Source organism: Triticum dicoccoides, chromosome 1B (assembly GCF_002162155.2).
Source record: "Triticum dicoccoides isolate Atlit2015 ecotype Zavitan chromosome 1B, WEW_v2.0, whole genome shotgun sequence".
NCBI classification, from domain to species: domain Eukaryota; kingdom Viridiplantae; phylum Streptophyta; class Magnoliopsida; order Poales; family Poaceae; genus Triticum; species Triticum dicoccoides.
In genome coordinates this window covers 542,385,858-542,411,040 of record NC_041381.1, presented here as the reverse complement: position 1 = coordinate 542,411,040, position 25,183 = coordinate 542,385,858, and positions in this window count along the sequence as shown.

The following is a 25,183-nucleotide window of genomic DNA, read 5'->3' as shown; positions in this document are numbered from 1 at the left end:
CACGAGATTAGCTGACATGTTTTACTGGAGAGTGCTTTTAGGTTGATTCTTTTTGAAGATGATTAATAGACAAATTCCTCATGTCCAGAAATTTATTTCATAATTTTTGGGGTTCCAGAAGTATACATTTGATACAGATTGCTACAGACTGTTCTGTTTTTGACAGATTCTGTTTTCTATGTGTTGTTTGCTTATTTTGATGCATCTATGGATAGTATTAAGTGGTATGAACCATAGAGAAGATATAATACAGTATATATTACACCAATATGAATTTAGAATGAGTTCATTACAGTACCTAAGTGGTGGTTTTATTTTCTTATACTAACGGAGCTTACGAGTTTTGTTTTGAGTTTTGTGTGGTTGAAGTTTTCAAGTTTTGGGTAAAGATTCGATGGACTATGGAATAAGGAGTGGAAAGATACAAAGATTGGGGATTCCCAAGGCACCCCAAGGTAATATTCAAGGACAACCAAGAGCCTAAGCTTGGGGATGCCCCGGAAGGCATCCCCTCTTTCGTCTTCGTTCATTGGTAACTTTACTTGGGGCTATATTTTTATTCGCCACATGATATGTGTTTTGCTTGGAGCGTCATTTTATTTCTAGTTTTTGCTTGATGTTAGTTATAATAATGTTTTGCATCTTTAGTTTCAATAAAAAAGTCAAGGATAGCCTTTGCCATGCTTATTTTGCTAGTTTGCATGTTGCTGTTTGAAAACAGAAAGTTTACCGCTGTTGCAAAAATTCCCTAGAAAAGTCAGAGCATGGTCTAACGTTGAATCTTTTTGCATATTGAACTATGATAAATTTATTACAGTGGGAATTTTAGTTCATAATGTTTGGAGTCAGGGAAGTATTGATACTCTTGCATTCTTTACAGACTGTACTGTTTTGGCAGATTGCTGATATGTTTGCATTGTTTGCATTTGTTTACTTGTTTAATGATTTTATTTAAGAATAGGAGTATTAAATATGCAGAGGCATTTAGTATGAAATGTTGAATAATAATGATAGTGATTTGTTACAGTAGAAAATGATAAGGTTTTGCATTGGTTTATACTAACCTATCTCCCGAGTTGTTGAATTTGTTGTGAATGAAGCTTTTGATAAAAAGAGAAACCATGATATGAGAGGAATTAAGGAGACATAAAAGCTCAAGCTTGGGGATGCCCAAGGCACCCCAAGATAATATTTCAAGAAGTCTCAAGCATCTAAGCTTGGGGAAGCCCCGGTAGGCATCCCACCTTTCCTCTTCAACAACTATCGGTTAGTATCGGTTGAGCCTAAGTTTTTGCTTCTTCACTTGAGTTGTGCTATCCTTGCAATGTCATTTTATTTTGCTTTGCTTGCTGTTTGAATAAGATACCAAGATCTGAAATTCTTTAACAAGAGAGAGTCTTCATTTAGTTGCATAATTATTTAGCTACTCATTGATCTTCACTTATATCTTTTTGGAGTAGTTTTTCCTTTACTCGTGTGCTTCACTTATATCCTATGAGTAAATGGTTGAATAAGTTGAATGTCATAAATCTGAAATTATATATGTTTCATTTGCTTATCCCATGGGGAGTAATGACTTCACATCTAGGAAGTAGAGGTTGTAAATTTATTGACGGTTAGCAAGCATTGTATTAGTCATTTGAACAATTCATGAAAGAATATTGAAGGAAGAGAGATTTCACATATAAATATATTATCATAGACATGTTTTATAATTGTGAGCACTCATTATGTATGACATGCTAAAGAGTTGATGTTGGACAAGGAAGACAACGTAATGGGTTATGTGTTCTCACATCTCAGTTAAAGTATATTGTCATGGATCATTCAAACATGTTGAGCCTGCCTTTCCCCCTCATGCTAGCCAAAAATTCCTACCACCAAGTAGAGATACTACTTGTGCTTCCAAATACCCTTAAACCCAGTTTTACCATGAGAATCCACCATATCTACCTATGGATTGAGTAAGATCCTTCAAGTAAGTTGTCATCGGTGCAAGCAATAAAAATTGCTCTCTAAATATGCATGACTTATTAGTGTGGAGAAAATAAGCTTTGTACGAACTTGTTATGGAAGCAATAAAAGCGACAGACTGCATAATAAAGGTCCATATACAAGGGGCAATATAAAGTGACGTTCTTTCGCATTAAGATTTTGTGTATCCAACCCTAAAAGCGCATGACAACCTCTGCTTCCCTCTGCGAAGGGCCTATCTTTTACTTTATGTCTTTTACTTTATGCAAGAGTCAAGGTGATCTTCACCTTTCCCTTTTTTCATTTTATCCTTTGGCAAGCACTTTGTGTTAGGGTGATCCTGATATATATATATATATATATATATATATATATATATATATATATATATATATATATATATATATATATATATATATATATATATATATATCCAATTGGATGTACGTTAGCATGAACTATTATTGTTGACCTCACCCAAAGGTGAATACGTTTGGAGGCAACATTATAAGCCCCAATCTTTCTCTGTGTCTGATTTAAAACTTCATAACCACAAGTATTGCGTGAGTGTTTGAAATTGTAGAAGACTATATGATAGTTGAGTATGTGAAGTTTGCTAAATCAAAGCTCTGACATAGAATCTTCCTGGAAATAAGATGAATTGCAATTGTTTTGATGACTAAAAATGAAGTTTGCTAGCTTTCAAGAAAGTTTATGATCTATGCTTTGACATGTGAATTGCTTGTTACTTTACCGTCAAAAGTTTTATGAGATGAACTACTGTTATGACATATTATCATGCTAGAAAAGGTGATTGAAATTATCATTGATCAAACTTGTCCACCTTCTAGCATTCACACTTCATAAATTCTTTCTTTATCATTTACCTACTCGAGGACGAGTAGGAATTAAGCTTGGGGATGCTTGATACGTCTCCAACGTATCTAAAATTTATGAAGCATTCATGCTATATTACTATCTGTTTTAGGCAATATTAGGCTTTATTTTCCACTTTTATATTATTTTTGGGACTAACATATTAACCGGAGGCCCAGCCCAGAATTGCTGTTTTTTTGCCTATTTCAGTGTTTTGAGGAAAAGGAATATCAGACGGAGTCAAAACGGAATGAAATCAACTGTAGAAGTTATTTTTGGAAGGAAAGCCACCGGATAGACTTGGACTCTACGTTAGAAGATACGGGAGCTGGCCACAAGGGTGGGGGCGCCCCCCTGGGCGCGCCCCCCTGCCTCGTGGGGCCCTCGAAGCTCCACCGACATACCCCTTGCACCCATATATACCTACGTACCCTAAAACTTACAAAACAGAAGATAGATCGGGAGTTCCGCCGCCGCAAGCCTCTATAGCCACCAAAAACCTCTCGGGAGCCCGTTCCGGCACCCTGTCGGAGGGGGGATCCATACCGGTGGCCATGTTCATCATCCCGGCGCTATCCATGACGAGGAGGGAGTAGTTCACCCTCGGGGCTAAGGGTATGTACCAATAGCTATGTGTTTGATCTCTCTCTCTCTCTCGTGTTCTCTCTCGTGTTCCCTCTATGGCACGATCTTGATGTATCCCGGGCTTTGCTATTGTAGTTGGATCTTATGATGTTTCTCCCCCTCTACTCTCTTGTGATGAATTGAGTTTCCCCTTCGAAGTTATCTTATCGGATTGAGTCTTTTATGAGAACACTTGATGTATGTCATGCCGTGTTTATCTGTGGTGACAATGGGATATCATGTGCCTCTTGATGTATGTTTTGGTGACCAACTTGCGGGTTCCGCCCATGAACCTATGCATAGGGGTTGGCACACGTTCTTGACTCTCCGGTAGAAACTTTGGGGCACTCTTTGAAGTACTTTTATGTTGGTTGGATGAATCTGAGATTGTGTGATGCATATCGTATAATCATGCCTACAGATACTTGAGGTGACAATGGAGTATCTAGGTGACATTAGGGTTTTGGTTGATTTGTGTCTTAAGGTGTTATTCTAGTACGAACTCTTTTATAGATTGATCCGAAAGAATAACTTTGAGGTGGTTTCGTACCCTACCATAATCTCTATGTTTGTTCTCTGCTATTAGTGGCTTTGGAGTGACTCTTTGTTGCATATTGAGGGCTTGTTATATGATCTATCTATGTTATTATTGTTGAGAGAACTTGCACTAGTGAAAGTATGAACCCTAGGCCTTGTTTCCTATCATTGCAATACCGTTTACGCTCACGTTTACCACATGTTACCTTGCTGTTTTTATTATTTCAGATTACAAAAACCTATATCTACTATCTATTTTGCACTTGTATCTTCATCTCTTCGCCGAACTAGTGCACCTATACAATTTACCATTGTATTGGGTGTGCTGGGGACACAAGAGACTCTTTGTTATTTGGTTGCAGGGTTGCTTGAGAGAGACCATCTTCATCCTACGCCTCCTACAGATTGATAAACCTTAGGTCATCCACTTGAGGGAAATTTGCTACTGTCCTACAAACCTGTGCACTTGCAGGCCCAACAACATCTACAAGAAGAAGGTTGTGTAGTAGACATCAACTTCCTCCATTGGGATCGTATTTGAGGAAAATATCTTGCGGGAATTCTCTGTGCTCCAATGCTGATGTAAGTACCTGTTGTATATCACTATATTTTTACATCAACATGTATTTTGTTAATCGGCGTGAATCTAACCTTTATCTGATCTAAAATTAGTTGTAGCAAAATGTATAAAGGCGCCAATGTTGATTTTTGTAAGGAAAACTGCCTGGTAGTTTTGCATACTGAGCTGCATGAATGTACTATCTCATATCACGCACATTACTGAATTGTAGTGCTTCTCTGGTTGCCCATTCATTCATTGTGTCAATGTTGCTCTCGTACTACCTTACCTGGCTGATGATGGTTGTGCCATATTGTGTTAATTTGGTGTAGGCTAGTTGCCCAAACATTCGTTGTGTCAATGTTGCTTTCCTATTATCTGACTTGGCCAATGATAGCAATGCTAGTGTGTTAATTTTGTGCAGGCCGCTGAAGATAAGAAGACAAACTCTGAAAACAGCAAGGCAACCCCATTGTTTCTTTCCAGTAAATCTAGGCCAGGTAATATGGCAATAACTCATGATTAATCTGTTTGGTTCCCGTTCTAATTTATGTTATGATGCAATGGTCGAGACACTCTCCACTATCAATAATACAAGCCTACCAAAATCGCCATCTGAATCTATTCAGTATCCTCTGTCTCGAATGTAACGGAATAAATGTATGTTTGTGAAACAATTAATGGCTAAAGCAATGATGGAAATGGTGGATGAATCAGAGGTGCAAAGTCGTGCGACACAACAACTGATCAATGTTTTCAATGACAGTGTAGCAAAGCAGCAAGAACTTGCCCACATGCTTATGGGCGTCATATGTGCTGAGGTTGCAGATTGTGACGTTATAGATGGTTAGGTTTTGCTCATTTATTTGCACTGGCATCAATCTTTGATTGCCCAGTGGATGTAATTTCCTGTAATATATGCTGGATGTGCAACGTTATTCCCTGTATGCCGTACCTTTGCTTGATCGGTTTTGGTCCTGTGCATAATTGCTCGCCGTAATGGGCTCAAATTATCTAATTTGGCCTAAAGACATGTACGAACTTTAGTGGGCCCATTAAGTTAATGGGTCGTTACTAGGCCGAAAGTTAATGGTCGGCCCTCTTGCCTCCCGGGTCGTTAACAAGCCGACATCGAAGCAGGAAACAGGTGGCCCCAATTTATTTCACGGGCCGTTAACAGGCCGCTACTAAGTTTGGGCTACATATGGCCCAACTATACTGTAGGCCTTTAGCAGGCCGAAAGAGACAGTGGGCTTGTACTGGACCATGAAGAGCATGGGCCGCTAAGAGGCCGAAAGTCAGGTCGTATTGTAAATGGCCCAACTGTGTTGTGTGCCTTTAGCAGGCCGAAAGAGAAACCGGGCTGGTATTGGATCATGAAGGGCATGGGCCGTTAAAAGACCAAAACTAAGGTCCGACTACAAATGGTCCAACTCATGTATGGTCCGTTAACAGGCCAAAAGGCACACAGGGCCGGGAATTGGCCCAACACTTAAATGGGTCGCTAAAAGGCCAAAACTCAGGTCCGACTACAAATGGTCCAACTGATTTATGGGCCGTCAACAGGCTGAAAGTGACACCGGGCCAGAAATTGGCCCAACACTGAAATGGGCCGCTAAAAGGCCGAAACTCAGGTCCGACTACAAATGGCCCATCAGATTTATGGGCCGTCAACAGGCTGAAAGACGCACCGGGCCGGAAATTAGCCCAACATTTAAATGGGCTGCTAAAAGGCCGAAAGATGTACATCCTGAAAATTGGCCCATCCATTAAATGGGCCGTTAACAGGCCGAAATCTCATCGGGCCGATATTGAGCCCAAATATATAGCGGGCTGTTAATGAGCTCGAACTGACGATGGGCTGCAATGGTGTCAAATCTTTAACGGGGCGTTGACGGGCCGAATTGGCACATCTCGTATGGGCCGTGGGCTTAAATGGACCTGACACAAGTAGGCCTTATATGGGCCGGCCTGCTAATTTTTACTAGACGGCCTTTTTCACCAGAATGGTCCACTGTTGGGCCGTGCCACCTGTCGACCTATCATAGGTGCGTCCTGTCCAATGAGTGGATGACATCTGTCCCAACGGTGAGGCAACACGTGTTTCCTGCGGCCAATGATGATTTTACACATGGAAAATCCACATTGGTCCGAGCTGTTAACGGGTTATCGGATCCAAAACCGGACCCAATAGCTTAACGGTGTTCCATTACGGTGGATGCCACGTGTCGATCACCCTTGACGAAAGCACTTCTGTGACGCGCGATTTATTGTCATGGAAGTGGACACTTCCGTGATAATAATTTTGATAATATCATGGAACACTTCTACGACAGCACAAGTATGACTATCTTGATTCTGTCATAAAATCGTCATGGATGTACATGCATGACAAAAAATGCGACCTACTGTGACAAACACGTATCATCACGGAAGTGTATTTCTTTTTGTAGTGAATATTCCCTCAAGTTCTATCGACCACTAATACAACTCGACGCACGCTTAACGTTCGCTTTACCTAAAACAAGTATGAAACTAGAAGTACTTTGTAGGTGTTGTTGGATAGGTTTGCAAGAATATAAAGAGCACGTAAATATAAACTAGGGGCTGTTTAGATAAAGATGCAATAAAGTTAGTATAGCGAGTGTGGAAAAGTGGTGGTAGGAGTTGCAGAATTGTCCCTAAGCAATTGACTACTTTACTAGACCGATAGCAAGTTTTATGTGGGAGAGGCCACTGCTAGCATGTCATCCCTGACTTGGAATTCTATGCACTTATGATTGGAACTATTAGCAAGCATCCGCAACTACTAATGTTCATTAAGGTAAAACCCAACCATAGCATTAAGATATATTGGTCCCCTTCAATCCCATATGCATCAATTTCTATGCTAGGTTGAAGCTTCTGTCACTCTTGCCCTCCAATACATAGTCCTATCAACATACAACTAAACCTATGGTGTGATCCATGTGCGCGCTCATATGATGGGTACCAAAGGACAGCAACATAACCACAAGAAAATTAAACCAATCATAGCAATTCATCAATTACCAAAAGTACAAGGAAAATCTACTCAGACATCATAGGATGGCAACACATCATTGGATAATAATATGAAGCATAAAGCACCATGTTCAAGTAGATGGTACAGCGGGTTGCGGGAGAGTAGACCGCTATAGATAGATGGGGAAGGTGATTGAGATGTTAGTGAAGATGACGGAGGTGTTGGTGTAGATCGCGGTGATGATGATGGCCCCCGGCGGCGCTCCGGCGCCACCGAAAGCGAGGGGGAGAGAGCCCCTCTTCTTCTTCGTCGTCCTTGACCTTCCCCCTAGATGGGAGAAGGGTTTCCCCTCTAGTCCATGGTCTCCATGGCGTGGGAGGGGAGAGAGCCCCTCCGAGATTGGATCTGTCTCTCTATCTCTCTCTGTTTCTGCGTTCTAGATTCTGCCCTTTCACCGTTTCTTATATTCCCAGAGATCCGTAACTCCGATTGGATTGAAACTTTGAACACGATATTTTTCCGGATATTAGCTTTCTTGCGTTGAAAGAAGGGCAAAAACCTCCTTACGGGGTGTCCACGAGGGTCAGGGGTGCGCCCCCTGCCTCATGGGCCCCTCGAGCATCGTCTCGTGTTGATTCCACTTCCCAAAATTCATAAAGATTCAAAAATAATCTCCACCCATTTTTATCCAGTTTGGACTCCGTTTGATATGGATTTTCTGTGAAACAAAAAACATGCAACAAATAGGAACTGGCACTAGATCAATATGTTAGTCCCAAAATAGTATAAAAAGTTGCCAAAAGTATATGAAAGTTGTAGAATATTGGCATGGAACAATAAAAAATTATAGATACGACGGAGACTTATTAGCAGGCCGCGTGCCCCCTCCCCCTTAGGTCGGAATTGGACTAGGAGGGGAGGGGCGACGCCCCCCTTTCCTTCTCCCTCTCCCTCTCCTTCCTTCCCCGTCTCTCCCTCTTGGTGGAAACCTACTAGGACTTGGAGTCCTAGTAGGATTCCCCTCTTGGGGGCGCGCCTAGGAGGGTCGGCCGGCCTCCCCTTGCTCCTTTATATATGAGGGAAGGGGGGCACCCTAGAACACACAAGTTGATATTTTAGCCGTGTGCGGTGCCCCCCTCCATAGTTACACACCTCGGTCATATCATCGTAGTGCTTAGGCAAAGCCCTGTATCGGGAACTTCATCATCACCGTCACTACGCCATCATGCTAACGAAACTCTCCCTCGGCCTCAACTGGATAAAGAGTACGAGGGACATCATCGAGCTGAACGTGTGCTGAACGCAGAGGTGCCGTACGTTCGGTGCTTGGATCGGTTGGATTGCAAAGACGTTCGACTACATCAACCGCGTTAACTAAACGCTTCCGCTTTTGGTCTATGAGGGTACGTAGACACACTCTCCCCTCTCGTTGCTATGCATCACCTAGATAGATCTTGCGTGATCGTAGGATTTGTTTTGAAATTACTGTGTTCCCCAATAGTGGCATCCGAGCCAGGTCTATACGTAGATGTTATATGCACGAGTAGAACACAAAGAGTTGTGGGCGATAATAGTCATACTGCTTACCACGAACGTCTTACTTTGATTCGGCGGTATTGTTGGATGAAGCGGCTCGGACCAACATTACATGACCGTGTTCATGAGACTGGTTCTACCGACGTGATTTTGCACAAAGATGGCTCGCGGGTGTCTATTTCTCCAACTTTAGTTGAATTGAGTTTGACTACGACCGGTCCTTGTTGAAGGTTAAAACATCACACTTGACGAAAAATCGTTGTGGTTTTGATGCGTAGGAAAGAACGTTCTTGCTAGAATCCCGTAGCAGCCACGTAAAATTGCAACAACAAAGTAGAGGATGTCTAACTTGTTTTTGCAGGGCTTGCTGTGATGTGATATGGTCAAGGCATGATGTGATATAAATTGTTGTATGACATGATCATGTTTTGTAACAAAGTTATCAACAAATGGCAGGAGCCATATGGTTGTCGCTTTATTGTATGCAATGCAATCGCCATGTAATTGTTTTACTTTATCACTAAGCGGTAGCGATAGTCATAGTAAACAATAGTTGGCGAGATGACAACGATGCTACGATGTAGATCAAGGTGTCATGTCGGTGATGATGGAGATCATGACGATGCTTCGGTGATGGAGATCATGAACACAAGATGATGATGGCCATATCATGTCACATATTTTGATTGCATGTGATGTTTATCTTTTATGCATCTTATTTTGCTTAGTACGGCGGTAGCATTATGAGATGATCCCTTACTAAATTTCAAGGTATAAGTGTTCTCCTTGAATATGCACCGTTGCTACAGTTCATCGTGCCGAGACACCACGTGATGATCGGGTGTGATAAGCTCTAGGTTCACATACAACGGGTGCAAGCCAGTTTTGCACACGCGGAATACTCGGGTTAAACTTGACAAGCCTAGCATATGCAGATATGGCCCCGGAACACTAAGACCGAAAGGTCGAACGTGAATCATATAGTAGATATGATGAACATAGTGATGTTCACCATTGAAAGCTACTCCATCTCACATGATGATCGGACATGGTTTAGTTGATTTGGATCATGTGATCATTTATATGACTAGAGGGATGTCTATCTAAGTGGGAGTTCTTAAGTAATATGATTAATTGAACTTTAATTTATCATGAACTTAGTCCTGATAGTTATTTTGTATGTCTATGTTATTGTAGATCAATAGCCCGTGCTACCGTTCCTTTGAATTTTAATGTGTTCCTAGAGAAATCTAAGTTGAAAGATAATGTCAGCAACTACATGGACTGGGTCCGTAACTTGAGAATTGTCCTCATTGCTGCACAGAAGAATTACGTCCTGGAAGCACCGTTGGGTGCCAGGCCTGCTGCAGATGCTACTGATGATGTTAAGAACGTCTAGCAAAGCAAAGCTGATGACTACTCGATAGTTCAGTGTGCCATGCTTTACGGCTTAGAATCAGGACTTCAAAGATGTTTTGAACGTCATGGAGCATATGAGATGTTCGAAGAATTGAAGTTAATATTTCAAGAAAATCCCTGAGTTGAGAGATATGAAGTCTCCAACAAGTTCTACAACTGCAAAATGTAGGAGAATAGTTCTGTCAGTGAACACATACTCAGAATGTCTGGGTACCATAACCACTTGACTCAACTGGGAGTTAATCTTCCTGATGATCGTGTCATTGACAGAGTTCTTCAATCACTGCCACCAAGCTATAAAGGCTTCGTGATGAACTATAATATGCAAGGGATGAACAATACTATTCCCGAGCTCTTCGCAATGCTAAAAGCTGTGGAGGTAGAAATCAAGAAGGAGCATCAAGTGTTGATGGTCAATAAGACCACTAGTTTCAAGAAAAAGGGCAAAGGGAAGAAGGGGAACTTCAAAAAAACCGGCAAAAAGGTTGCTCCTCAAGAGAAGAAACCCAAGTCTGGACCTAAGAATGAAACTGAGTGCTTCTACTGCAAAGGGACTGGACACTGGAAGTGGAACTACCCCAAGTATTTGGTGGATAAGAAGGATGGCAAAGTGAAAGATATATTTGATATACTTCCTCCGTCCCAAAATAAGTGTCTTGAGCTTAATGTAAATTTGTGTTAGAGCTAGTACAAAGTTGAAACACTTATTTTTGGACGGAGGTAGTACATGTTATTGATGTGTACCTTACTAATGCTCGTAGTAGCGCCTGGGTATTTGATACTGGTTCTGTTGCTCATAATTGGAACTCGAAACAGGGGCTACGGATTAAACTAAGATTGGCTAAGGACTAGGTGATGATGCGCGTGGGAAATGGTTCCAAGGTCAATGTGATCGTCGTCGGCATGCTACCTCTACATCTACCATCAGGATTAGTTTTAGACCTGAATAATTGTTACTAGGTGCCAGCGTTGAGCATGAACATTATATCTGGATCTTGTTTGATGCAAGACGGTTATTCACTTAAATCAGAGAATAATGTTTGTTCTATTTATATGAGTAATATCTTTTATGGTCATGGACCCTTGATGAGTGGTTTATTTTTGTTGAATCTCGATAGTGATGATACACATATTCATAATATTGAAGCCAAAAGATGCAAAGTTAATAATGATAGTGCAACTTATCTGTGGCACTGCCGTTTGGATCATATTGGTGTAAAGCGCAGGAAGAAACTCCATGCCAATGGACTTTTGGAATCACTTGATTATGAATCACTTGGTGCTTGTGAACCGTGCCTCATGGGCAAGATGACTAAAACTCCGTTCTCTGGAACAATGGAACGAGCTACTGACTTATTGGAAATAATACATACCGATGTATGCGGTCCAATAAGTGTTGAGGCTCGTGGAGAGTATCGTTATTTTCTTACCTTCACATATGATTTGAGCAGATATGGTTATATCTACTTAATGAAGCATCAGTCTAAAACATTTGAAAAGTTCAAAGAATTTCAGAGTGAAGTGGAAAATCATCGTAACAAGAAAATAAATTTCTGTGATCTGATCATGGAGGAGAATATTTGAGTTATGAGTTTGGTCTTCATTTGAAACAACATGAGATAGTTTCACAACCAACGCCACCTGGAACACCACAGCGAATGGTGTCTCCGAATGTCATAACCGTACTTTATTAGTACGGTGCGATCTATGATGTCTCTTACTGATTTACCGCTATTGTTTTGGGATTATGCTTTAGAGACGGCTGCATTCACTTTAAATAGGGCACCATCAAAATCCGTTGAGACGACGCCTTATGAACTATGGTTTGGCAAGAAACCAAAGTTATTGTTTCTTAAAGTTTGGGGCTACGATGCTTATGTGAGAAAGCTTCAACCTGATAAGCTCAAACCCAAATCAGAGAAGTGTGTCTTCATAGGATACCCAAAGGAAATTGTTGGGTACACCTTCTATCACAGATCCGAAGGCAAAATCTTTGTTGCTAAAAATGGATCCTTTCTAGAGAAGGAGTTTCTCTTGAAAGAAATGAGTGGGAGGAAATTAGAACTTGATGAGGTAATTGTACCTTCTCCCTTATTGGAAAGTAGTTCATCACAGAAATCAGTTCCAGTGATTCCTACACCAATTAGTGAGGAAGCTAATGATGATAATCATGAAACTTCAGATCAAGTTACTACCTGATACATCTCCAACGTATCTATAATTTATGAAGCATTCATGCTATTTTATTATCTGTTTTGAATGATTATGGGCTTTATTATACACTTTAATATTAATTTTGGGACTAACCTATTAATCGGAGGCACAACCCATATTGCTGTTTTATTGCCTGTTTCAGTATTTCGAAGAAAAGGAATATCAAACGGAGTCCAAACGGAATGAAACCTTCGGGAGCGTGACTTTAGGAAAGGATATGATCCGGGAGACTTGGAGTTCAAGCCAGGGGAGGTTCAAGGAAGCCAGGAGATAGGAGGGTGCGCCCCCTATCTCCTCGGCCCCTCGAGGCTCCCCCGACCGACTTCTTTCGCCTATATAAGCCTACGTACCCTAAAAACATCGGAGGAGAAGATAGATCGGGAGTTCCGCCACCGCAAGCCTATGTAGCCACCAAAAACCTCTCGGGACCCCGTTCCGGCACCCTGTCGGAGGGGGAACCCATCACCGGTGGCCATCTTCATCATCTCGGCGCTCTCCATGGCGAGGAGGGAGTGGTTCACCCTCAGGGCTGAGGGTATGTACCAGTAGCTATGTGTTTGATCTCTCTCTCTCTCTCTCGTGTTCTTTCTATGGCACAATCTTGATGTATCATGAGCTTTGCTATTATAGTTGGATCTTATGATGTTTCTCCCCCTCTACTATCTTGTAATGGATTGAGTTTTCCCTTTGAAGTTATCTTATCGGATTGAGTCTTTAATGATTTGAGAACACTTGATGTATGTCTTGCCGTGCTTATCTGTGGTGACAATGGAATATTCACGTGATCCACTTGATGTATGTTTTGGTGATCAACTTGCGGGTTTCGTGACCTTGGGAATCTATGTATAGGGGTTGGCACACGTTTTCGTCTTGACTCTCCGGTAGAAACTTTGGGGCACTCTTTGAAGTACTTTGTGTTGGTTGGATAGATGAATCTGAGATTGTGTGATGCATATCGTATAATCATGCCCACAGATACTTGAGGTGACAATGGAGTATCTAGGTGACATTAGGGTTTTGGTTGATTTTTGTCTTAAGGTGTTATTCTAGTACGAACTCTTGAATAGATTGATCCAAAAGAATAACTTTGAGGTGGTTTCGTACCCTACCATAATCTCTTTGTTTGTTCTCCGCTATTAGTGGCTTTGGAGTGACTCTTTGTTGCATGTTGAGGGATTGTTATATGACCTATCTATGTTATTATTGTTGAGAGAACTTGCACTAGTGAAAGTATGAACCCTGTGCCTTGTTTCCTATCATTGCAATACCGTTTGTGCTCACTTTTGTCATTAGTTACCTTGCTGTTTTTTATATTTTCAGATTACAAAAACCTTTATCTACTATCCATATTGCACTTGTATCACCATCTCTTCGCTGAACTAGTGCACCTGTACAATTTACCATTGTATTGGGTGTGTTGGGGATACAAGAGACTCTTTGTTATTTGGTTGCAGGGTTGTTTGAGAGAGACCATCTCCATCCTATGCCTCCCACGGATTGATAAACCTTAGGTCATCCACTTGAGGAAAATTTGCTACTATCCTACAAACCTCTGCACTTGGAGGCACAACAACGTCTACAAGAAGAAGGTTGTGTAGTAGACATCAAGCTCTTTTCTGGCACCGTTGCCCGGGAGGTGAGTGCTTGAAGGTATATCTTTAGATCTTGCAATCAAATCTTTTTGTTTCTTGTTTTATCACTAGTTTAGTTTATAAAAGAAAACTACAAAAAATGGAGTTAAGTTTGTCTCATACGCTTCATCTTTTTAATATCTTTCGTGAGAATGATGGTAAGGAAAATTGTGCTCAAGTGCTAGAAGAAGAATTCTATAAAATGTTTGGCAATAAATATTTGGATGATGAGCATGATTGCAATGTTGTTAGTATGAATCCCTTGAATACCCATGATGCTAATGATATGCAAAGCCACAAGCTTGGGGAAGTTATGTTTGATGAATATGATATTTTTTGTCCCCCAAGCTGTAATGAGAATATTTATTATTATGAAAGCATGCCTCCTATTTATGATGATTATATTGATGAAAGTGGATTTGCAGAGGTCATGGCTTTATTTAGTGATGAATCCACTATTTAGAAAGAGGTTCCAATTGATTATGAGAACAAAGTTGCTATCTATGATGATTATTGTGATGACTTGTATGCTATTAAGAATAATGATAACCATGAAACTTTTCATCATGATTTTAGTTTTCAATTGGATTATGCCTCACATGATAGTTATTTAGTTGAGTTTACTCCCACTATTATTCATGAGAAGAATTTTGCTTATGTGGAGAGTAGTAAAATTTCTATGCTAGTAGATCATGAAAAGAATGCTTTAGGTGATGGTTATTGTCGGAGTAATGGGCCACGGGTAGGCTAACCCGAGCCCCAGAACCTTTCAAGACATCGGGGCAGGATGCGCCCCTCAAGCCAAGTCCCAGACGGCGACTCCAAGATAAGCCGAGTCCCAGACGGCGACTCCAAGATAAGCCGAGTCCCAGACGGCGACTCCAAGATAAGCCGAGTCCCAGATGGCGACTCCAAGATAAGCCGAGTCCCAGACGGCGACTCCAAGATAACCCGACTCATGGCCGGCGACTTCCGGAGGAGCCGGCTATAGAGAGTCGGCCCGCGGCTCCACTCTCGTCACGATAGGCGAGGCGGGTACGACCACGGCTGGGCCGTCACCTCCTGCTTACGAGGGGCGGGCATGGCTACAGCGTGCCGTATTGCTGGAGATCTCCGGCGTGCCCCGGCACTGTTGCCATGCCTGCCCTGACCTCAGCCACAGTGGGCGGCGCACTGCGGCCACGACGGCCTACCTGTACGGCTCAGAGACGGCGGACCCGCCTGACAGTGAGAGCATGGAAGGCGGCGGATACGCCCCGAAGTCGGCCCTGTGGGAGTCGGCTCCCTAGAGTCGGCCAGCCTCTCCCACGGGTCCCATGCGCCATTAACCAGATAAGACGGGGGGTGACGATAGTGATCGACCCGATAGACGGCGGCACTGTTGCCATGACCCCATCACCAAGCCTGCGTCATCAGAAGCACGGCTACAGTGCCGGATTCGCCGACGGGGCCCGCAAGTCAGCGGGCCCGCAAGCCTAAGAGACAGACGGCTATGGCCCGCGCCCAGCCGGATTACCATTGTACCCCCGGGGGGTAGGCCTATATAAACCCCCCGGAGCACCCATGCAAAGGGTTCGAATCCATTAGCATTAGACCAGATCCTATAGGAAGGAGAGAGCTGGTCTTGCCTTCTCCTACCTCCAGAATACAGCTCTAGGAGCAACCCCGTAGTCACTTTGCCTTAGTGATCATGCGGAGACCCCGCAGAGCAGCAGTAGGGGTGTTATCTCCCCGGAGAGCCCCGAAGCTGGGTAAGATTCACCGGCGTGCATGCCTTCGCCTCATCACGTTTCCTGGCACCGGCGATGTTCTACTCGCTCCCACCATGATAAGCCATCCTTTGGCATATGTCGCACCCAACCCCCAACATTTGGCGCCCACCATGGGGCGAGGTGCACCGTCATCCGGAGACCTGCTCTGGAGGGGAACCCTCTTCCTCCCCCGCGAGCGTAGCCAGCCCGGCACGCCCGATGGCGCTTGCCCTGACGCGCTGCAAGGCGTCGACGACGCCTGCGCGGCGAGCTGCCTCGCTGACCTTCTTGGCGAGGTTTGCATCTCTGACGAGCCTGCATCCGATGCGGGCACGGGCGGCCCCAAAAGCCTCCTCGCGGGCCTCCTCGACCATCTCCACGTCGCCGGCGAGCCTGCCGTGGACTTGGAGTCCGTAGGCTCCACCGACCCGATGCTGGTCGACTCCGACAGCGTGTCGCTCGACACGTTCCCCACCAATGTGATGATCTACGATGAGCTGCTCCCTCACGAGGAGAGCGGCGGAAGCGCAGTCACGGAGGTGCTCGTTATTAGTCATGGCGAGCACTCCGGTGAAGGAGCTCACGACCCGCTCGACGCGGCTCTGCGAGACCTGACGGCGCCCATTCTGGAGGACGCTGACGCCGAGACGCTAGAGGCACGCTGCCTTCAGCTCATCGAAGGCGCGAAGAAGCTGGCAAGCATGAGACGCTTGTCGGAGGCCTACCAACGTGAGATGGATCACGCCGTGGGCGGCTCGCCAGCCCCGACTGGGCCTAGCCGCCTAGGCGCGGTCCGACAACGTGGCGCGGCCATCGCCAACCTGTTCGGGGCCGATCGCCCCGTGTATGCCATGCCTGCGGAGAACATCCGCGCCGCCCAGGCGGCAACGGACGAACTAGACAACTTCGAAGGCGAAGATCGCCGCTTGATGACCGAGCGAGTCCAGCGACTCCTCAAAGCGGCTACCGGATAGAACGAAGCCGGCTGCCGCACGGAGGCGCCGCAACAACAAAATGACGACTTACCTCCCCGCCAAGAACAAGGCGCAACGTCTCGGACGCCGACTGGCGGAGCCCGCGGAAGAAGAAAGAAGGATCCGGCTGTCAGCCATAGTCGGACTCGCATCACCATCGAGCGCGACCAAAATGGCCGCCCGAGAGCAGTGGAACGGCAGGGCAACTACCTGCCTCCTCCACCACGAAGAGAAAGACGAGTCTCCCCGCCGCCTGTTGAGCATCCGACTCTCGGCGACCGCCTTGGCCGTCGAGAGGGAGTCGGAGAGAACGACGCCCGCCACCGGATCGACCGACTCCACCGATCCCTGGCGCTGGAAGAAGAAGACGAGCTGGGCCTGCCCTGCTTCGGACCCCGCATCCGAGACGAGCCCTTTCCCAAAGGATTCATGCTCCCCCGAGACACGCCCAAGTACACCGGCTCCATGAAGCCGGAAGATTGGCTAGTTGACTACTCCACAGCCGTCAACATAGCAAACGGCAACAAGCGCGTTGCCGTGAAGTACGTTCCGCTCATGCTCCAGGGTACGGCCCGGACATGGTTGAACAGTTTGAAGCCCCGCAGCATCAACAGTTGGGTCGACTTCACCGAGGCTTTCATCCGCAACTTCACAAGCACGTACAAGCGACCCCCCCAAGCCGCGCCAGCTCTCCTTGTGTGTGCAAGGCCAAGACGAGTCGACTCGCGATTACCTCACACGATGGGGCGAGCTTCAGAACTCCTGCGAGGGCGTGCACGAGGTGCAGGCTATCAAGTACTTCACCGCCGGGTGAAGAGAAGGCACCCTCCTCAAGCACAGCCTCCTCTGCGACGAGCCAGAGACCCTCGACGAGTTGCTGGTCATAGCAGACAAGTATGCCACGGCCGACTCCTCCATGAAGACAGAGATTCAAGTTAGTGCGACTGGCAAAGTGGCCCCTCAAGCTCCCAAAACTCCGGCTGGAGACACCAGTCGGCGACAGCAGCAGAATGATCACAAACGCAAGGCCCCGCAACCGACTTCCAGCAGTCGGCAGGTTGCAACAGTCGAAGACCAACAGCCTGAGGGGCAGCCTCCGGCGAAGCGACAGAAAGGCGGCAATTCCAACTGGTTGCCGGCCTTCTCTTATGAGCAGACTCTAGATGGTCCCTGCAAGTTCCACAGCGGCGCGAAGCCGTCAAACCATACCACCCGAAAATGCCACTGGCTCACCAGAATCGTCAAAGGAGACGGCCTCCTCCCTCCTCCGCCTGCTGGGCCACCGCCGCCACAGCCGCCCCAGCAGCCGGCAGCCAGGCCAGTCGGCGCCGTACAAGATGAATACTCAGAAGAGCATGGAGCTTATGTAGTGTTCACCAGTATGGCTGATGATCGACGCAGCAGACGGTTGCAGCAGAAAGAAGTAAATGCAGTAGCATCAGGTACGCCGGAGTTTATGCATTGGTCCGAGAAGCCTATCAGTTGGAGCAGAGCTGATCACCCAGAGGTGATGCCGAATCCGGGCTCCTACACCTTGGTTCTGAGTGCTACCTTGGCCACTGATAGGCGGGCCGCTCACTCCTCGCGAGTGTTGATAGACGGAGGCAGCAGCACCAACATCCTATACAAGGATACCATGGAGAAATTAGGAATCAAGCAGAGACAGCTTCAAAGCAGCCGAACTATTTTCCACGGCATTGTACCCGGCCTTTCTTGCTCCCCAATCGGCAAGATCCAGATAGATGTCCTCTTCGGAGACAAAGATCATTTTCGCCGAGAGCCAGTTTGGTTCGAAGTGGTAGACCTTGAAAGCCCATACCAAGCATTGCTTGGTCGACCTGCTTTGGCCAAGTTCATGGCGGTCCCCCACTACGCTTACCTCAAGATGAAGATGCCAAGTTCAAAGGGGAATTCTGACCGTGGCCGGCGACTACAGGAAGTCGTCCGCCTGCGCGGCCGAGAGTAGTCGACTGGCCGAGTCCCTGGTGATCGCAGCTGAGAGGCGGCTCCTTGATTGGGTTGTGGCAATGGCCGGCAAGCAGCCAGAGATGTCGCCCGACCCCAAGGAGTCGGAAGCTGAGGTTTCGTTCAAGCCGGCCAAAGAAACAAAGAGGATACCTTTGGACCGGGAGCACCCGGCGAGGCATGCTGTCATAGGCGCAAACCTAGACAACAAATAGGAAGGCGAGCTCGTCGATTTCCTCCGTGAGAATTGAGACATCTTCGCATGGTCCCCTAAAGACATGCCAGGTGTACCAACGGAATTCGCCGAGCACAAGTTACATGTCCAATCTGATGTGAAGCCCGTCAGGCAGCCCTTGCGCCGCCTGTCAGAGGAGAAGAGAAGATTTGTTGGAGAAGAGATAGCCCGACTCCTAGCGGCCGGCTTCATTATGGAGGTGTTCTTTCCAGAATGGCTGGCGAACCCGGTCCTAGTGTTGAAGAAGAACAAGCAGTGGCGGATGTGTATCGACTACACAAGCCTCAACAAAGCTTGCCCCAAAGACCCATTTGCTCTGCCAAGAATTGATCAGGTGATAGACTCCACAGCCGGATGCGAGCTGTTGAGCTTCTTAGATGCGTATTCAGGATATCACCAGATCAAGCTGAACCCGGCAGACAGACTGAAGACTGCCTTCATCACGCTATTTGGAGCCTTCTGCTACCTGACTATGACGTTCGGCTTGAGGAATGTCGGCGCCACCTTTCAGCGTTGCATGCAGAAGTATCTCCTCAAGCAACTCGGCAGAAATGCCCACGTCTACGTGGATGATGTGGTGGTGAAAACGGAAAAGCATGGGACACTGTTGGAAGATCTCCAAGAAACCTTTGAGAATCTGCGCCGATTCCGGATCAAGCTCAACCCGAAGAAGTGTGTCTTCGGAGTACCAGCCGGCCAGCTCCTTGGCTTCCTGGTCTCTGAACGCGACATAGAGTGCAACCCTGTAAAAATCAAAGCCATCGAGAGGATGGAAGTACCCCGCCGACTGTTAGATGTGCAGAAATTCACCGGCTGCTTGGCGTCCATCAGCCGATTCATCAGCCGGCTGGGCGAGAAGGCTCTCCCTTTGTACCAACTGATGAAGAAGACCACCTTTTTTTGAGTGGAACCACAAGGCGGACGAAGCATTTCTCGAGTTGAAAAAGATGTTGACTACTCCCCCTGTGCTGGCGGCTCCGACTCCTAAAGAGCCTATGCTCCTATACATTGCCGCCACCAGCCGGGTAGTTAGCACAGTTATCGTAGTTGAACGCAAGGAGGAAGGCAAGGCGCTCCCTGTCCAGAGACCGGCATATTACCTGAGCGAGGTACTGTCGACCTCCAAGCAGAACTACCCCCACTACCAGAAGATGTGCTACGGCGTACATTTCGCCGCCAAGAAGTTGAAGCCTTACTTTCAAGAGCATCCAATCACTGTGGTTTGCACCGCTCCACTGGCCGAGATCATCGAAAGCCGTGATGCTTCGGGCCGAGTAGCCAAGTGGGCCATAGATCTGGCTCCCTACACCATCTACTACCAGCCCCGCACCGCCATCAAGTCACAAGCACTGGCCGACTTCCTTGTCGACTGGACCGAGTCCCAGTACCTTCCGCCAGCACCCGACTCCACCCATTGGCGGATGCATTTCGATGGCTCCAAGATGCGCACCGGCTTGGGAGCCGGCGTCGTCCTCACCTCCCCCAAAGGCGACAAGCTCAAGTACGCACTGCAGATCCACTTCGCCGCCTCCAACAACGTTGCCGAATACGAGGCGCTCGTTCACGGGCTCCGGCTTGCCAAAGAACTCGGCATCCGTCAGATCCTATGCTACGGCGATTCCGATTTGGTGGTCCAGCAGTCGTCTGGCGACTGGGACACCAAAGATGCAAACATGGCGAGCTACCGCTTCGTGGTACAGCAACTCAGCAGATATTTTGAGGGGTGTGAATTCCTTCACGTGCCAAGAAATGACAACGACCAAGCAGACGCCCTTGCACGAGTCGGCTCGACCCGTCAAGCAATACCATCCGGCATCGCCCTTCAGCACCTCCTCAAGCCGTCTATCAAACCTTCGCCAGAATCAGACTCCATTTTTGTGCCAGCTCCCCCCAAAGAAGTCAGATCCGACTCAAGAGCACCAGCAGACGGCACAAGAATTCTTACAGATGGCTCCAAAAATACCGCAGTCGAAGCTGGCCCGGGGACTGCAACGGTCAGCCCGAAGACTCCAGAACTCGGCCCGGGGACTGCGCCAGTCGGCCCGGGGACTTCACCGGTCCAGCAAGAGGCCACGGATCCCAGCCCGCCGCCTCCTAGCCCAGCCGCCCTTGTCCAAGTCGCAATAGTGGCAGTTGAAAAAGTAGCAGCACCCTCATGGGCCCAGCCCATCCTCAAGTTCCTAGTAAACAGAGAGCTGCCAGCTGATGAAATCCTAGCTCGGCAAGTGCAACGCCGAGCGGCAGCCTATACCATAGTCAACAGAGAGCTGGTCAGGCACAGTATCACTGGCATCTACCAACGCTATGTCGAGGCAGAACAAGGCCAAGCAATTCTCAGAGACATTCATGAAGGCGAGTGCGGCCACCATGCGGCTTCAAGGGCACTCGTCGCCAAAGCCTTCCGGCACGGTTTCTTCTGGCCGACTGCCCTAGAAGAGGCCAAGGAATTAGTCCAAAACTGCAAAGGGTGCCAGATGTTCCGTTCCAAGCCACTCCAGCCGGCTTCCGCGCTCAAGACCATTCCCATCGCCTGGCCCTTTGCGGTTTGGGGCCTGGACATGGTGGGACCATTCAAGACGGCACGAGGCGGCCTAACTCACCTACTTGTCGCGGTGGGCAAGTTCACCAAGTGGATAGAAGTAAAACCCATCAAGAAGTTGAATGGCCCGACTGCAGTAACCTTCATCGCCGACATTACGACTCGGTACGGCATACCACACAGCATCATCACCGTGCATGGCACAAACTTTGCCAAAGGAGCCTTGGCCCGTTTCTGCGCAACGCAGGGCATCCGAGTGGACTTAGCATCCGTCGCCCATCCGCAGTCAAACGGCCAGGTGGAGCGAGCAAACGGCCTCATCCTATCCGGCATCAAGCCTCGCCTGGTCGAACCACTGGAGCATTCGGCCGGCTGTTGGCTTGAGGAGCTGCCAGTCGTCCTCTAGAGTCTGCGCACAACTCCAAACAAGTCAACCGGCTTCACGCCTTTCTTCCTCGTCTACGGTGCTGAAGCCGTCATCCCGACGGACATAGAATTCGACTCCCCGCGAGTCACCATGTACATCGAGGAGGAAGCAGAAGAAGCACGTCAAGACGGCATCGATCTGCTGGAAGAGGGCCGGCTGTTGGCACTCAGTCGGTCCGGCATCTACTAGCAGAGCCTGCGCCGACACTACAACAGGAAGGTCAGGCCAAGATCTTTCCAAGAAGGCGACCTTGTGCTCCGACTGATTCAGTGGACAACCTGCCAGCACAAGCTGTCAGTGCCTTGGAAAGGCCCCTTCATCGTCAGCAAAGTGCTGGGCAACGACTCCTACTACCTGATTGATGCTCAGAAGCCCCGAGCAGCAAGAGAGACGACTCCGACAAAGAGTCGGAACGGCCATAGAATGCAAATCTCCTTCGAAGATTTTACAGTTAATTCAGTATGTATCACGCTCCCCCTTTGTATTAAAGTACCGAGACTTCGGGCCCCCCGAGACGAGCTCTGGGACTGCCCCTTTTGATTATCTGTATGATAAGAATTATGCCTTCGAGTATGCTACTTCTTGCCACGCCGCTTGGCGCCGGTTCGACTAGTCGGCTCGGGGACTCGCCGTCTGGCGCTATGAAATGTTTCCTGAAGTTGGACAAGTAGTGTGCGGCGCCTAAGCCGTCTCCTGCCAGAAGTCGCAGCTCGCAGAGCGACTGTTTGGTAGGCAGGAGTAAGGATGAATGGGCGTTCACACGAAAAATGGCTAAGGACCTAAAACATTAACATAGCCTGAGCCGGTTTCCAGCCCCCTTTCACAAGCCGACTCGCGAGTATTCAGCTTGCCGCTTTCTATCCAACTTGTTAAATAAACTCCAATGAAAGGCAAGTACTTGCTTTCCCCAAAGTAGCCAGGCATTTGGTCCAGCAGCAGTCCGCAGAGCGGTTATCCGGCTGACAAAGCGGCAACTAGGGGAAGGCGGCAAAGGAAAAGGCCAAAGGAGCAATGAGCAAGGAAATATAGAACTCGGATTAATATTTACATAGCATAGGCCCATTGGCCGAATCTTCAGACAGAAGTTCAAAATACACCCGAGGGTGGAATTGTGCAAATTAACAAGTTCCTCAAAGACTTTCTAGAGCAGATAAAATAAAGCCAGAAGGCAGCCTAGGGAGCAGCATACGGGTTCGAAGGGTCGGAGGAGACGGCGGTGTCAGGTGCCGGGGCGGCCGGCTGGGCAGTCTCGGCTTGATCGCCGCCAGCGGCAGTCGGTCTGGTCGGACGCGGCTCATTGCTAGAGGCGTGGTCGAGCTGAGGCTGGTCGCCCGCTCTGTCTTCTGGCGCCTCCGTCTCGCCTTCGTCCTCCGCCGAGTCCTCGCCATATTCTGGGTTCATCCCGAACCACTCTGGCGGCACCTCCTCGCCGCCTGCAGCCCGCTCAGGGACGAAGACACTGGTGTCTGTGTAGTCGGTGATTGCCGCCGCACGCTCGACAACGGCGCCCTCCACAGCCTCCAACTCGGCCTGGGCCGCTGACCAGAACGCGGCCAGACGGTCCACGTCCAGCCCCGGATACCACGCCTTGATGAATTCCAAGGCCCGACGCGCACCGGCCCGGGCCGAGGAACCCTTCCAGGCCTCAAGACGGCCGGCTCCGACCTCCAGCCAGTCAGCAGTCCGACTGGCGGTGCGCAGAGCCAGCATGTCTGGCCACAGGGCGGCAACTACCTGGGCGCCGGCACGCTGAAGCCGGCGCATCAGCCGATGGGCCGGACGAAGATGGGCCTCGATGCTCAGAAGCTGCTCATCGACAGTCAAGGGAGCGTTTGCGGCAATCACCGCACCGCTTGCCCTCCACGCCTCACGATTAGCCTCGATGGCCAGAGGGACTGCCTGCGAGTGGCCAGGGAAGAAGTCTGCCAAAAAAATGAAGAAGAAGAGAAGCAAATCGAAAAATCAGAAGTCAGCCTGACACATAGTCGAAAACTCAAAGAAAGAAACTCACCGTCGATGATGTCCTCGATCTCATGGAAGCCGGAGGTCAGCATCACCTCCTTGTCAGTCCAGGAGGAGCGCTCGCTCTCGAACTCGGCCAGAAGAGCAGCCTCCTTCTTCTCGGCCTCGTCCTGCGTTTTCTTGAGCAGCACCTTCTGCTCGGCCAGCTGCGCAGCAAGCAGGTCGCGCCCTGCTGCAAGCTTGCTGCACTCCTCCCCCTTGACGCGCAAGGTGGTGTTGATTTCACCCAGCTGCTCCTGAAGAGTGGCGTTAGCCCCTGAAGAATGAAAGAAAGAGACGAATAAGTCATCAGCAAAGAAGATCGCCGGGAAGATCCGGCCCGACTGCTCAGCAGTCGGCCCGAATCTCGGGGACTACAGCCCGCGGGTGCGCCAGCGCGCCCCCACGAAAAAGAAGAACAAAGAAGGAGACGTTGAAGTCATCAAGAAAGAAGATCGCTGGGAAGATCCGGCCCGACTGCTCAGCAGTCTGCCCGAATCTCGGGGACTACAGCCCGCGGGTGCGCCAGCGCGCCCCCGCAAAGAAGAGAAAAAGAACTTACTCTGGCTTTTCGCCAAGTCGGCAGTCCGCTTGCTCAACTCCTCAACATTGCGGTTGAAGGCAGTGGCGCGAAGGTTGTGATACTCCTGCAAACAAAAATTTCAGACAAAGATAAATACTTGGAACTCGCTAGAGGGAGTTTCGAGCCGCCTGCTCAGCAGTCGGCCCGAAACTCGGGGACTACACCCAGTGGGTGCGCTGGCGCGCCCCCACAGAGAAGAGCAAGAAAGACAAGAATCAAAGAGGAAAACATACCCGGACGGCCACTCGCGACGCTAGATGCGCCTTGGTGCAGATCCGGAGGGCGTCGCCCTCGGCTCGCAGCTTCGCTTGGACATCCAGAAGCGCCTAGTTCA